The sequence below is a fragment of the Acomys russatus genome, chromosome 6 (assembly GCF_903995435.1).
Source record: "Acomys russatus chromosome 6, mAcoRus1.1, whole genome shotgun sequence".
NCBI classification, from domain to species: domain Eukaryota; kingdom Metazoa; phylum Chordata; class Mammalia; order Rodentia; family Muridae; genus Acomys; species Acomys russatus.
In genome coordinates, this window is record NC_067142.1 from 2,797,195 (window position 1) to 2,811,594 (window position 14,400).

The window sequence follows — 14,400 nt, forward strand, 5'->3', positions numbered from 1 at the left end:
GTTGATGGTGCTACTTCAAATAGCCAAAGAACACCAAATCAAATCATACTATTATCATTTTAGAGTTATTGTGCAGTGTTTTCCATGAGACTCCAAGAGCATATAACCTATCACAGTTGCCTTTAAAAACAGTGCAGGGGGAAAAGGCAAGTCCTCATTACTGAAGATACTTTGCACTTCAGAAACAGGGTCCAGAGACCCAAAATGAATAGCCCTTCCTTGATGACTAGTTTTCAGGGGAGGAGAAAGCAGTATGCAATCTTCTAAAGGGGAAAGACAAGGAAAAGTCATACCTAACTATAAGGCTTATGAAAAAAAATCAGTGAACAAGAAAATAGCCCTAAGTGTGAAGTTGTGGCATCTATATTTTGGTGGTAACTAAAAAATCTCTAATTAGAATCAAAAAAAAAGAAAACCATACTTGGTACTGGACACCTAGCAAATTACATCATGATTGTAAAGCCATGGTTATTGGAAGAAAATCTAAAATCTGCAATTTACTAAATGAGAATAATCCCTAATGACACTCTGTAAACATTTGTCTTTATATTCACAGAAGTATTTTCTTCAAATCTTATCAAATAAATTTATCTTTGCCACAAATGAGACAACCAAAAAAATAAATAAATAAATAAATAAATAAATAAATAAATAAATAAATAAATAAAAGAACCCACAGCCAATCAAAATGCAGAGTTGCAAATCCCAATCTAAATGGATATGTTAAGATACCTGTACCTGAGGCTCAAGGAACATTGCAGAAGATGTGGCAGAAAGATGAAGGGATCAAGGATCAGAGCATTTGCTGTGAAATTGTTTTTCTTGTAATATCAAAAGCTATGCGGACAAAATCTCAATCAACATGACTGCCCAAATGTTTAGCTGAATGAGAACAATATCAAAGGGTAGGATAAAGTGTATGGTGAAAAGCCCAAGAGGTCTCAACACTATACAAAGAACTGCTGTCAACTAAGAAAGTCTGTGAGACGGAAAGCTGATCTTCCCAGAAATGTACATAACAACCGTTTTTCCAGTGTTGAACAGTTTGTCCTGGAAACACACTTACAAATAACTTTATATTAACTGAGCAAGTTAAATATAGGAAAACATATGTACATACATATACCTAGATGCATGCAATATCAATTTGGAAAAAAGAGGCCATGAATTGGAGTGAGATGAAAAATGGTATATGGAAGGTTTTAGAGGTAGAAAAGGGAAGGAAGAAATTCCATAATTGCATTATAATCTCAAAAATAAAAATATAAAAAAATAGATAATTATATGTGAAAATTCATAATTACATACTCTAAAACTTAACAAAATCTTGGAATGACAGTCCATTTTATTTTCAGAAGTATTTAGGAAATAGCAAATTAACAATCGTACAAAATATGCTATAGAAGTATGGGTCTAAGGAAATAATTTTACTACAGAAGAACATTAACCATGATATAAGCAAGAAAAGTTGTACCTGAACAGGAAGAAACATGGATATTTTCTGAATGCCTTATAAATAATATCCATTCTTTCTAGAAGAAAAAAAATATTAGCTGGCCTTTGATGGATGGATAAGGAAATGAATATAAATTGAGAGTTTATTCATTAATCAAGCATTAGTATCTTTTCTCAGAACATGTTTTTTAAATTTTTTTATTAATTTATTCTTGTTATATCTCAAAGGTTATCCCATCCCTTGTTTCCTCCCATTCTTCCCTCCCTCCCATTTCCCCCTTATTCCCCTCCCCTATGACTGTTCCAGAGGGGCAATACCTCCTCCTGTATATGCTCATAGGGTATCAAGTCTCTTCTTGGAACCTGTTGTCCTTCCTCTGCATGCCACCAGGTCTCCTCCACCAGATGACATGGTATATACTCACTTATATCTGCATACTAGCCCAAGGGGCATATCCCACAAAAGCCTTCAGCTACCAGGAAACTGTGACAGAGGAGAGGATATCCTATTGGGACTCTAAATGAGAGAAGCATGGGAGAATAGCAAAATAGAAGGATCCAGAGGGTCCTAGAAACCTACAAGGAGAACATTATGATAGGCAGATTTGGGCCCAGGGGTCCCGCTCAAACTAAGGCACCAACCAAGGACAATACAGGTGGTAAACTTTAAACCCCTATCCAGATCTAGCCAATGGTCAGAACATTCTCCACAGTTGAGTGGAGAGTGGGCTATGACTTTCTCACGTACTCTGGTGCTTCACATTTGACCATGTCCCCTCAGAATGCATGTTTAGGAAAAACAATAGAATGACAGATTCATTCCTCAACTTAATGCCTCAATTGTCACTCACAAGACATTTTTAATTCATTGATATAGAATTTTGTATATCGATGCAAAATAAATTCTAGATATAATGGTATAGAAATCAAATGTAAGATTATTCTTCACATACTATATATATTTTTTCTGACTCTAATATGAGTTATTGTACTCATATTCTCAATTATAATACAAGGTTTACATCCAATGCTTTGAAAGTGATATCAAGCAGTTTAGGAGAAATAAGTTATACAAATTAAATGTTAGTAGATTAGATCATGGTCATGTCAATTGCTAGTCTACTGTTATCACAAGAATATCCATCATAGGTGCAGCAGATTTATATGTCTCTATAGAAAGACAATGTCTCCTAAACCCCAGAAACATGCAGAATATGGCATTTAAAAATATTTTTATTACTTTAAAGATTCATTGAAAATGAGATAGGTTAACTCCTGGCAACATACAACATACCTCAAAGAAGATGATGAGCATCAGAGAACCTCCTTATGGAGACAGTTTCAAATGTGGCAAACAAGCCACTGGGCAACTGGTCATCATTTCTAACACAGACATAATGCTGCCTATAAAAAGGGCAAGATTGGATGCAAGCAGAGTCGAAGGCCGAACTCTGCCAAGACAGGGTAAGCAAGTCCTCAATAGTTCCTGCCTCACAAATATGTCTGTTAGATATATTGGTCAGAAATCCTAAAAAGGTGTTTCATCGTTATAAAGAGTATTAGGTAACTACTCAGGTAGAAAATTGTCTCTGTCATCTTTTTATTTGGAAAGCTCATAACCTTTACTCCCAGTATACTCAGATAATCAAGTTTACTCCTTCTCAAGTCTCTGAGAGAGTAGAATATCAGTAGTTAAGTTTTAAACGAAGCTTAATTGTTTAGGGGTTAAGATGCTTTGGGGTCTAGATAGGTGTTCTAAGTTGATAATGACAATATGTGAAGGAGATTGATTTACATTCAGAAATTTAGATGCATCAAGATAGAAAAGATGTCTTCTTCAAGGCTGTCAAATACAAATAACCAAAACACTAAGAATGTAACATTTATATAATTCCTGATTATGTCACGGTTCTTCTTGCCATAGGTAATCTATTGTGTATATGTGTGATAATATAAATGTATATGTACAAATATAAGATAATTAAAACAAAACAACAACAACAACAACAACAAAACACTAAGCAGATAAAGTGGTGATTGTGGATGTACCTGAACTGGTCTATTGAAGATATTTGTATGAACTTGGAATTCACTGCATTAGAACTAAACAACAAATGGGATTTCACATCACTCTTAGAAATATATGTCTCTATATTAGACTGTGTACCTTGATTTAGCAAATACATTTTTTCATTCAAGTGAATATCTCAAAGGGTCATTAAAAAGGATGTAAATTATGTTTCCTTGCTATCGTTAGATAATATTAATGGCAGGATCTTCTTTATGACACAGATTCAATAAATGATACACAGGTTTATGACCCCAACTTTTAGATAAAAATGGGTTTTAAGATTAACAAGATGTCATATGCTGTTTGAAAAATAATAATAAGAACATAGGGATACATTCCTTAGTACACAATAGAAAATATTTGTATAAAACCTTACTAAATTGCCATTGAAGCATTCTCTGTTAAAATTGGTATGTCTAGCAAAATGTTTAATACATGTCAGTTTGAAATTATACAGAGGTGTAGTGATACAAAGGAAAAAAATGTCTTTATAATCCTGTTAGCTAGGTGACTCTCACAATGTAGATAATAATGATGATGATGATTATATTATTAATGTAGGATTTCACAATACATATCGTATTCTCGAGTGCTGGTTTGTTTACTGAATCAGGAGGGACAATAAGTATGTAAAAAAGACAAAGTTATGTTGAAGAAAGTATATGTTTGAAAGTTTAACAAAATTTTTAATAGAAATATGATAACTTTAAACTTTTTGAAGGGCTGTGATGTGAATGAGAGTACATACATGTTTTTTTCTAATTCATATTGATATAATTAGTATCAAAGAACTAATTGAAATGATAATAATTAGATGATAAATAAAAAATTTGAGGGTCAAATTTTTAAAATATATTATTTTTCTTCATATCCACTTCTTAACATGATAAATAATAAACAAAATGCATAATAAATCATATTTTACAAGGATAATAAAACTCTGCTGAAAACCACAAAATCTAAGAATTTATCATGAAAGTTGCCTAAGAGGTTTATGGCAATCTTTGTCATGTAGCATTTAGAGAAAAGTGACAATTTTTTTGATTTTTGATTCTTTCTTTCTTTCTTTTTCTTCTGTCATATAATATAACTTAACCATAGTTTCCTCTCCCCCGACACCCAGATCTACTGCTCCTCAAAATCTTTTCAGAAAACAACAGGCCTAGTAGTTATGTCAACAGAACACTGCATAACATAACATATCCATTGCAGACTTGATAAAAATTACTATTCTAATTACAATTTTAAAATTAAAACCAATATTTTTTTGATTTTTTTATTTTATTAATTTATTCATATTTCATCTGAACGGAAGGGGGGCAATATTTGAAACAATTTTACTTTTAGTTAGGTGAAGCTTCCAAATTTTAAATGCTACTATCCTTTTCAAACTATTTAAGTATAAGGAGACATACATTTTTTACTGTTGTAAATTTTAGAGTATTTAACTGAAATACATGGAAAATAAAACACATCTGATGATTACAGATATCACTTAGTTATTAGTTGATCAAGAATATACAACTCTACAGTTTTTCAACTGGTCTCAGACCAACTCCTGAGTAAACTATTCTTTCAGAGTCTTTCCTCTGAGGATATTTGGGCATAAGCATTCTATGAAAAATCCAATCTCTGTACAGAATAAATGCTGAAGTCAATGTAATATCCTCACACTTGAAATTATTCTAAGGAGAATGCTCAGATGACAAGATGTATTTGGTCAGTAACTTGATCAACTTTGATAGCATAGCATATTCAGAAGAGAAAACATTTCATGCTGCAGATTCAGATACATATTTGTCTACAGAAAATAAAATGGAAATTATAAAATTAAGGAAAAGTACTGATTTATAAACAGAGCACTGCAACAACTGTCAAAAGTACTTTATCTAGTAGAATCTTCCTTTAACTGGCTAGAACTATGGGAATTCAAGCCTGTTACTTCATCTTAACATTCATCGATAAGGCAATACAGCTATTTAAAAAAAAAAAAACTGTAGTTTGTAAAGTTTTAAAAATGTTCTATATTTCCAATCTGCTTTTTACTCTGTGACCTTTATAATCTGAAAGTACAGTGCTAGCAGTGTTATTTTAACATGGTTTTCTACTTCTAATAACTGGTCACTATTTGGGATCTAAAATAATGTAAGAGACTGAAGAGCCACTACCTCCTAGATGATTCAGAGAGAGCAGATTTGATGATGTCAGTGGTAAGGTAGAAACCTTCATTTTTCAGCTCCTTTTATTAACTGTTTTCATTTCTGCTTGGAAATTCAATAAAAAGGTTGAGACTGAATAAGTGTGAAATATGGTTACATTTCCATCATTTATTGAAACAATTAGCAAATGAATGTTTCCTATGTACAAGATACAGGGTATGAACAAAAAGGAGACACTTTTTTCTTTTACTTTTTTTTTTATGTTTAACTCTGTTTAAGCTTCTGCCATGCAGATCTAGAATATGAATAAGTGTAACAATTATCGTGAAGCTGTGTAACATACACTGTCAAATACTCATAAAAGAGAAGACTTACTTCAGGAAAAAGACTGAGTAAAAATCCTAGCCTTGGCATGATATGCAAGCCACAACAGATGTGTCCACTAGAAATTGATCCAAACAAAAACACCTAAAAAATTGTTAGTGAGGTTTTCTCAATGAGTAGATCTTATTTATTACTCTTTCTCTAATCCACAAAAATGTTGGCTCCCAGACATGGAGGAAAATATGGAGGTTTGTCAAGAGTAAAGATTTGATAGCAACATCAGTTTTCTGAAGACTACTTTTCCATAGCCAAGTTCAACTTGCCTCAATTAATTCACATTCTCCTTTTAAAAAGTATTTGCTTGCCTAACGAGGAATGACATGATTATGATTGAAATATAGTCAAAACAATTCTGAATAATAATTGAAAATTTGTAAAATAAGTTTTGGAATTTTAACATTATTGGTTAGGGAGTAATTGAGAAAAGGTTATGATATAGAAAATAATTGTAGTTCCATGCTCATCATCTTCACTGAGATAGGCTGGGTGTTGTCAGGAGTTAACTTGCCTTATTTTTATAGAATCTTTAAAACAATGAAAACCTCTTTACCTGCTGTATTCTGTAGGTCTCTGAGACTTTTAAAGACCTTATCTAAACATTTTACCTTATATATCAATAGAATCATATCTATCTGTTACACCTAGGATATATATTCTTTTGAATAAAATATACTAGTAATTGACATGACTGTGATTTGATCAACTAATAATTAGCTTGTTTTGCTTAATTATCCTAAGCAGAATCTCCTTATAGAAATGGCTTCAAATGTGGCAAAAAAAAAAAAAACAAAAAAACAAAAACAAAAACAAAAAAACAAAAACAAAAAACAAAACAAAACGACAACAATAACAACAAAAAAAACCACTGGGCAAATGTCCTCATTTCTACAACAGACAGAATTCTGCCTAAAAATGGGCAAGCTTGAATGCAGGCAAAGTCGATTGCCAAACTCTGCCAAAACAGGGTAAGAAAGGCCTCAGTAATTCCTGCCTCACAAATATGTCTGTCAGGTATTTTGAGCCAGAAGGCTGAGACAATGTTCCAAATTTATAGAAAGTTTGGGTGACTGCTCAGCAGCAAAATATCTCTGTTGTCTTCTAATTTGGAAGCTGCCAACCACTACTCCCTATATACTGTCTATGTCATTTTTACATTTTGGAAGTTCCTAATATGAACTTCCAGTTCCTTAAGGAAATTATGCTTTATGTCTTTTCAAGTCTCTGGTGAGGTTGAACACCAGATAGTTTAGTCTTACAATTATCCTTAGTTGTTTATGAGTCAAGATAGATGTTTTAAGTCAATAGGGATGAGATATGATAGATATTGATTTTCATTCATAATTTTTAACATGACAGGAAAGATTTATTTTTTCAAGTTTGCCCAATATGAATAGCCAAATCACGATGAATGTAACAGTTATATAATTCCAGGGTGATTTGTGTTTCTTCCTCCTGTATGTAGTTTATTTATTTGTAATAACATAAATATATATGTAAAAAAGAGATATAATTTAAAAAGTAAAAAAGGAACAATTACATGTACTCTAAAAACATAAATATAAATAACCCTAAGCTTAGAAGTAGAAAAAATGTAGATATTACCTCCTATGTGCTTACTGTGGCAGAATCGATGCTCACAGCGTTAGCTGAGCTACTTGCAAATATAGGAAATACTTAACGGGGATATTTGGTAAATAGTCTACATCTCATGCTGGCTGTGTTCTCCTTGTGATACGCAGCTTCTCATTTCCTCTCTTGAGTATATGCGTTGCCATCTGAGGCCGTACAAGGTTACTAAGAAGGACAGCATCTACAGACATAAAATCCTGATTACTGCATTCAGAAAGGAGTCTGTAGTGTGCTCTTAGGATGTGAGATAATAATGTGTAAACTGCCTAGGTTCAACAAAAAAAGGAAAATGGTTCTAGTATATTTTATATAAAACATTAACCAATAATTGTCATTATTATAGTACCTTATCTATACAGGTAATTATTCTTTAAAAAACAGTTAAGAGAAGAACAGAAAACCTCATAAATTGTCTTCCAAGAATCACTTTTATTTTCTAGAAATCTTGTTCTAGCCAACAAGGGTGATACCATATTACATGAGACCTCTCTGCTGTATAGAGTGTAGTATACTTAAATCACCACCTATAAAGTGTTTGCATTATTTTTGTAGTAAGTCAGCAGTAATGCTTGTTACAATTACACTATTTGAAATAGCATTGTCTGTGATTACGTAGAAGATATGTCTTAATGTACTTCTCATATTTTGACGGATTAAACCATAACCATAATAATGCAGAATGGCAGAGCTAAGTTCCAGTGAGCATATCTAAAGGTATTAATATACCTAAGGATCAAGGAATATTGATGAATAGAAGAAAAGCTCTAAGATCCAGATGATTAGAAAGATCTCAGCGTTGCACACAGAACTACTGTTAGTTGAGTAAAGCAGGGAAAGGGAAAGATGATATTCTCCTGGGAAGAGCACACAACTGAGGGTCTAGTGCCAAATGGTTTGTCCTGAAGACACATATTGTTGCCTTGGAAGAAATAAAGAAGAATTAATGTACTGTCTTTACAGAAAAAAATAATTTAAACAGTGGTGCTTAAGCATTTTTCTTCAAATGTGTCCAAGCTTTTTATTTTCATTTTGAAAATAATTTTTGAGTGATATTGCCTGACCAAACCCATGTGAAATTATAGAGATGTTGTACTAGTCATAATGAAAAGGGGGAAAAGTAATCATATTAGTAAAAATCTTATAATAAATGCCATAAAACAGTAAGTACAGCAGGATACCAATGATTCTTAACTTACAGGATGATTAACGGAGAGTGTGGGAGTGGGAGGTAGCTTTGAAAAACTACCATTCCTATAAGGGTACAATATATGGGTGAGTTAGGTCCGAGGGTAGTTGATTAAATCGAATACTTGAATATAAACTAGAAATAGATACAACTTAGGTCCAACTGCAAACTTTGTCCCAGGGTTCAACATGTTATATTTCCTATCATTTTGTAATTGGTAACTACTAATAATTAAGATAAAGTAAAAAAAATTAAAGCTTATAATTTTTTATCTCATTCCATTCTATCTCCTGGCCAAACCAAAGGCAGTTAAAAATCTGATTTTTAAAAAATTTTTGGCTTTTTATTGTTTAATTTTAAACCAATAAATATGCCAGGGTCAGTGATATACACCAATGTCATTTGAGTATGTAGGAGATAGAATCACGATGATCAGCAGTTCAGAAATCACACTGTACTATATGAGAACATGCCTACAAAATAACTGCATCCAAGCACTCATTATATCATATCACAGATAAGTAACGTGTTACATATTTGATGAAAAGAAGGATGTGTGTACATAAAAATAGCTTTGAAAACATGATGAGTCTGGTCACCAATCATCTTCAACACAGTATTCAGCTCTCCTGTACGACGGAATCTGTTAGTTCTGTTGTTGTTCTCACACAACCTTCAACAGTGTCACCTATGTTCAGAAAGACTTATTATTGGTTGGTAACATTTGTATGGCAACCACAGTAATTCTGACTTGAATAAAAGACCATGTTATTATCTCCTATAATGAATCCAGAGGGTATTGATATACATGTGTTGCAGACATATTTTGTAGTGGTTTGACAATAATATGCTGAGGTACAGTACATATGCCTGTAATTCTTGTCCTAGTCCAGCTGGTATTCATCACTGATCATTTGGTACTCAAATTAAAGGGACAATTATGAAAATATAAACTGGATAAAGGAAGAGTCACATAAAATATAGAACACAGATGGCCAAAGCAATATCCAATAGTTTTGTTTCTGTCTGTTTTAGAAAACATTTATGAACTTTAAAAATCACTGAAATATATGAATAGACATGGCCAAATTCAAATGGTTAGTTAAAATTGCCATTTTCAATTCATGTTACATCCTTTGAAATATATTAGTAGTCTGTAAACTTCACCTTATTGTAGTATACTCTTTTTTGACCTACCTTAGGAAGTATGTTTTAAAAGGCATGTAATAAATATAAGATCTCAATGATTTTACTGTCAATGTGTTTTTCAGACAAGACATTATAATCTGAGAATGTAGACATTGTAGTGTTTCCATTTTGCTGCAAGTGACAATTTTAATAAAGGAGTCTATGTATCAACCATTTGTGTAGACAAAACATTTTGCAGTCCACTAGAGGTCTATGGAATAATTCCATGATGCCAGTAATATGCACAGTCAGATGCACTTCACATTAAATCTCAAAGGACTATGCACATACCATAAGCACTTCTGGAGGTGTATTCTGACTTTCAGTGACATATTGACACAAGCGCACATTCCTTGAACAGAGTCTTCCAAGTGACAATACTTATCACTTATGTACTTTGGAGGGACAATAGCAAAAATTAGGTTATTTCAAACTTGAAAAACTACTGGAACGTATATATCACAGATGCATAAAAGACTATTTGTCCAGATTCTTAATTATTTGACATGTGAAACAAAGCTGTCTTTTCATTCTATTTTAACAACATAGTTATAATCTACATTTCAATGCTTTAGTAATATGTTCTAGAAACTTTTTATAACTATATCTCAATAAATTTTATAGTGTCAGTAAAAGCTTGTATTTTAACACATATCTGATTATATTATGAAGTTTTGGTTTTTCTGGTCTTTTACTTACATTATGAACTGGGCAGGAAAATATTTAAAGAAGCAAACAGCATTCATTTTTAGTCACTGAATTGCTGTGTATTTTCATACAAAAATAATATTTTTATTTACCTTTAGGTGATATAAATTAATAAAGTTTTTATAAAGTAATCAGATGACTATTAAAGCAGACAACAAAAGGAACACCAGAACTTAATCTTTGTTTAGAGACATTACAATTATAGGCACAAAAATTACTGTTAGGTAAAATCAAAAGGTAACTACATATTTTTTAATTAATCAGAGTTTTTAAATATTTCTGAATGTTCCTATCTATGAGAAATAATTAGGTAATACATGGACTTTTAAAAATGGTTCCTACTAAACTCTGATTTGTAGAATCTGATTGTGACTATTTAATAGATTTTAAGTATTCGGATATCACATACTTTACAGACTCTCCATGGAATTTTTTTAAACTATCATAAATTGTTTTTTCCAAGAGGCTTAGTATTAAATAGAAGATATCCAGACTTTGGACAGCATGTTGACCTTGATGTATGCTTCTAACCACAGTACACATTACAGTTAGATTTGTTTGATCATTTAAAACCTTCACTAATCTTATTTGAATTTAAATACCTGTTGAAAGAATATAATCTCTCTTAAGACATTTTCCAATAGTTCATATTGAGAAATCTAAGTTATAACATATAAAATGTAGAAATGAAGCTAGAAAAATGTATTTGCTTTCAATGAGCTGGAGCCACATACAAAGAAAATGGATGAGTTCAAACTTTTTCCATAGATAGCACCTAATTTCTTGTATCTCATCCTTGCATCTATGAGTCATCTGAGAGTGTCTCTTCAGTTAACTAAAATAACACATAATTATATTCTAATTTAAACACCATTCAAAGTTTAAATTAGGTATTCTATGTATATACTATGAATGAGAATAAATTAAAAGATATAAATAGGAGGAACATTATTACCTAAATTTATTCATCAAAGCAACAGTTTGTTCTTAAATCTTCATTGTATTCAAGATAAATTTCTGACATAGAAGGTAACCAGAGTAGGGTTTACTGCAGTGTGAAACCTTTTCATTTTACCTGTATTGGGTAGAACCATAGATAACTCAGAATTCTATTATTTTTCTCCCCAATTTTTAAACACCGATAAACTTATGCTACATAATAAGTCTTAATAAATTTTGGGATTTCCTTGGTGTGTGTGTGTGTGTGTGTTTTTTTTTTTTTTTTTTAAGCTGAGTAGTATACCATAGTGAAAAGGTACCACAGTTTCTTTATCCATTCTTCAACTGAGGGACATTTAGGCTGTTTCCAGGTTCTGGCTATTATGAATAAGGCTACTATTAACATCGGTGAGCATATGTCATTGTTGTATGGTGGAGCATTTTCTGGATATATTCCAAGGAGTGGAATAGCTGGGTGTTGAGGAAGCCTTATTCCCAGTTTTATGAGAAAGCACCAGATATATTTCCAAAGTGGTTGTACAAATTTGCATTCCCACAAGCAATGAAGGAGTGTTCCTCTTTCTCCACATCCTAACCAGCATGTGGTGTCACTTGAATTCTTGATCTTAGCCATTCTGATGGATGTAAGATGGAATCTCAGTTTCGTTTTGATTTGCATTTTTCTGATGACTAATGATGTTGATCATTTCTTTAAGTGTTTCTCGGCCAGGAGATTGGATAGATGTGAGGACATCCTATTGAGACTGTAGGTAAAAGAAATATAGGAGATGGGAAAACAGAAGGACCCAGAGGGTCCAAGAAATTTACAAAAAGATCATCATAATGGATGGATCAGGGCCCAGGTGGGTCTACTTAAACTATTGCACTAACCAAGGACAGTACAATAGTAAACATCAAACCCCTACTCTGATCTACCTAATGGACAGGACATTCTCCACAGTTATGTGGAGAGTGGGAACAGACATTGAAAAGAACTCTGGTGCCACGTATTTGATCACCTCCCCTGTTTGGGGAGGCCTGGTGGCATTCAAAGAAAGAATAAGCAAGATACCAAGATGAGATTTTATAGCCAGTGACCATATAGTGGGGGAGGAGGTCCCTCTTGGTCATTGACTTAGGGGAGGGGAATAGGGTGAAAGCAGGAGGGAGGGAGGAATGGGAGGATGGTGAGTTGTAATATGAATAAATTAATAAAATTAAAAAAAAAAACCAAAAGAAAACCAAAAACAACAAACAAGAAATAAATATTAATGAAAACTTCTAAAACATTTATATATTGACACAATAGCTCATAATGTACTCATGTTAGTAGCTCTGCTTTTGAAAGGTAATTGTCGCTTTGTTCTTATCATTGAATCCATTTTCATTTTCAGATAAATGGATTGAGCTAGAAATGATCATAATGAGTGAGTTAACCCAGAAGCAGAAAGAATCAAATGGTATATACTCACTTATATCTGCATACTAGCCCAAGGGGCATGTCCCACGAAAGCCTTCACTTACCAGGAAACTGGGACAGAGGGGAAGGCATCCTATTGGGACTCTAAATGAGAGACGCATGGGAGAACAGCAAAATAAAAGGATCCAGAGGGTCCTAGAAATCTACAAGTAGAACAATATGATAGGCAGATTTGGGCCCAGGGGTCCCGCTCAAACTAAGGCACCAGCCAAGGACAATACAGGAGGTAAACTTTAAACCCCTTCCGAGATCTAGCCAATGGTCAGAATATTCTCCACAGTTGAGTGGAGAGTGTGATACGACTTTCTCACATACTCTGGTGCCTCACATTTGACCATGTCCCCTGGAGGGGGAGACCTGGTGGCACTCAGAGGAAGGACAGCAAGTAGCCAAGAAGAGACTTGATACCCTATGAGAATATATAGGGGGACGTAATCCCCCTCAGGAACAGTCATAGGGGAGGGGAATAATGGGAAAATGGGGGGGGGGAGGAATGGGAGGATACAAGGGATGGGATAAACATTGAGATGTAACAAGAATAAATTAATAAAAAAAAAAAAAAAAAAAAAAAAAAAAAAAAAAAAAGAAAGGTAATTGTCTTCCTTAGTGTAATTCACAATTGGTTAATCCTCAGCTTTCACAGGGCAATGTAGCTGTGTTACCTTTTCTGTAATATTGATGTCAACTAAAAATCACAGATATCAAACATGCTAATTAACATCACAGCCAACACTATAATTATGGAAATAGTTCCACTGTCCCAGCATTGTTCAACATTCTGATTGAAGGCAATGCTGAAGTAATAAGGTGACAGAGATAAGGAAATTAAATGTATACCAATAGAAAAATAAGTCAAACTGTCTCAGTCATAGATGTCAGGACAATATACATTAGCAATCCCCAAATTTTATCAAAATACTTATAGAAATAACAAATGAATCTAACAATATGACAGCATAGAAATGAGCTTGTACAAATCAGTAGCTTTTTGATAACTGTAACTGCAAAGACACACATCATTCACAATAGCCTCAAAGGGAAAAAAAAATACTTAGTAGTAAACCAAAATAATGATGTTAATGAAATTTTGTACATTTGAAAAAGGAAACCCTGGAAAAGCAAATACATGTCATGATATAAAATGATGAATTAGTAGAATTTATATTGTGAAGATAATCAATTTACCTAAAGCTATGCACCT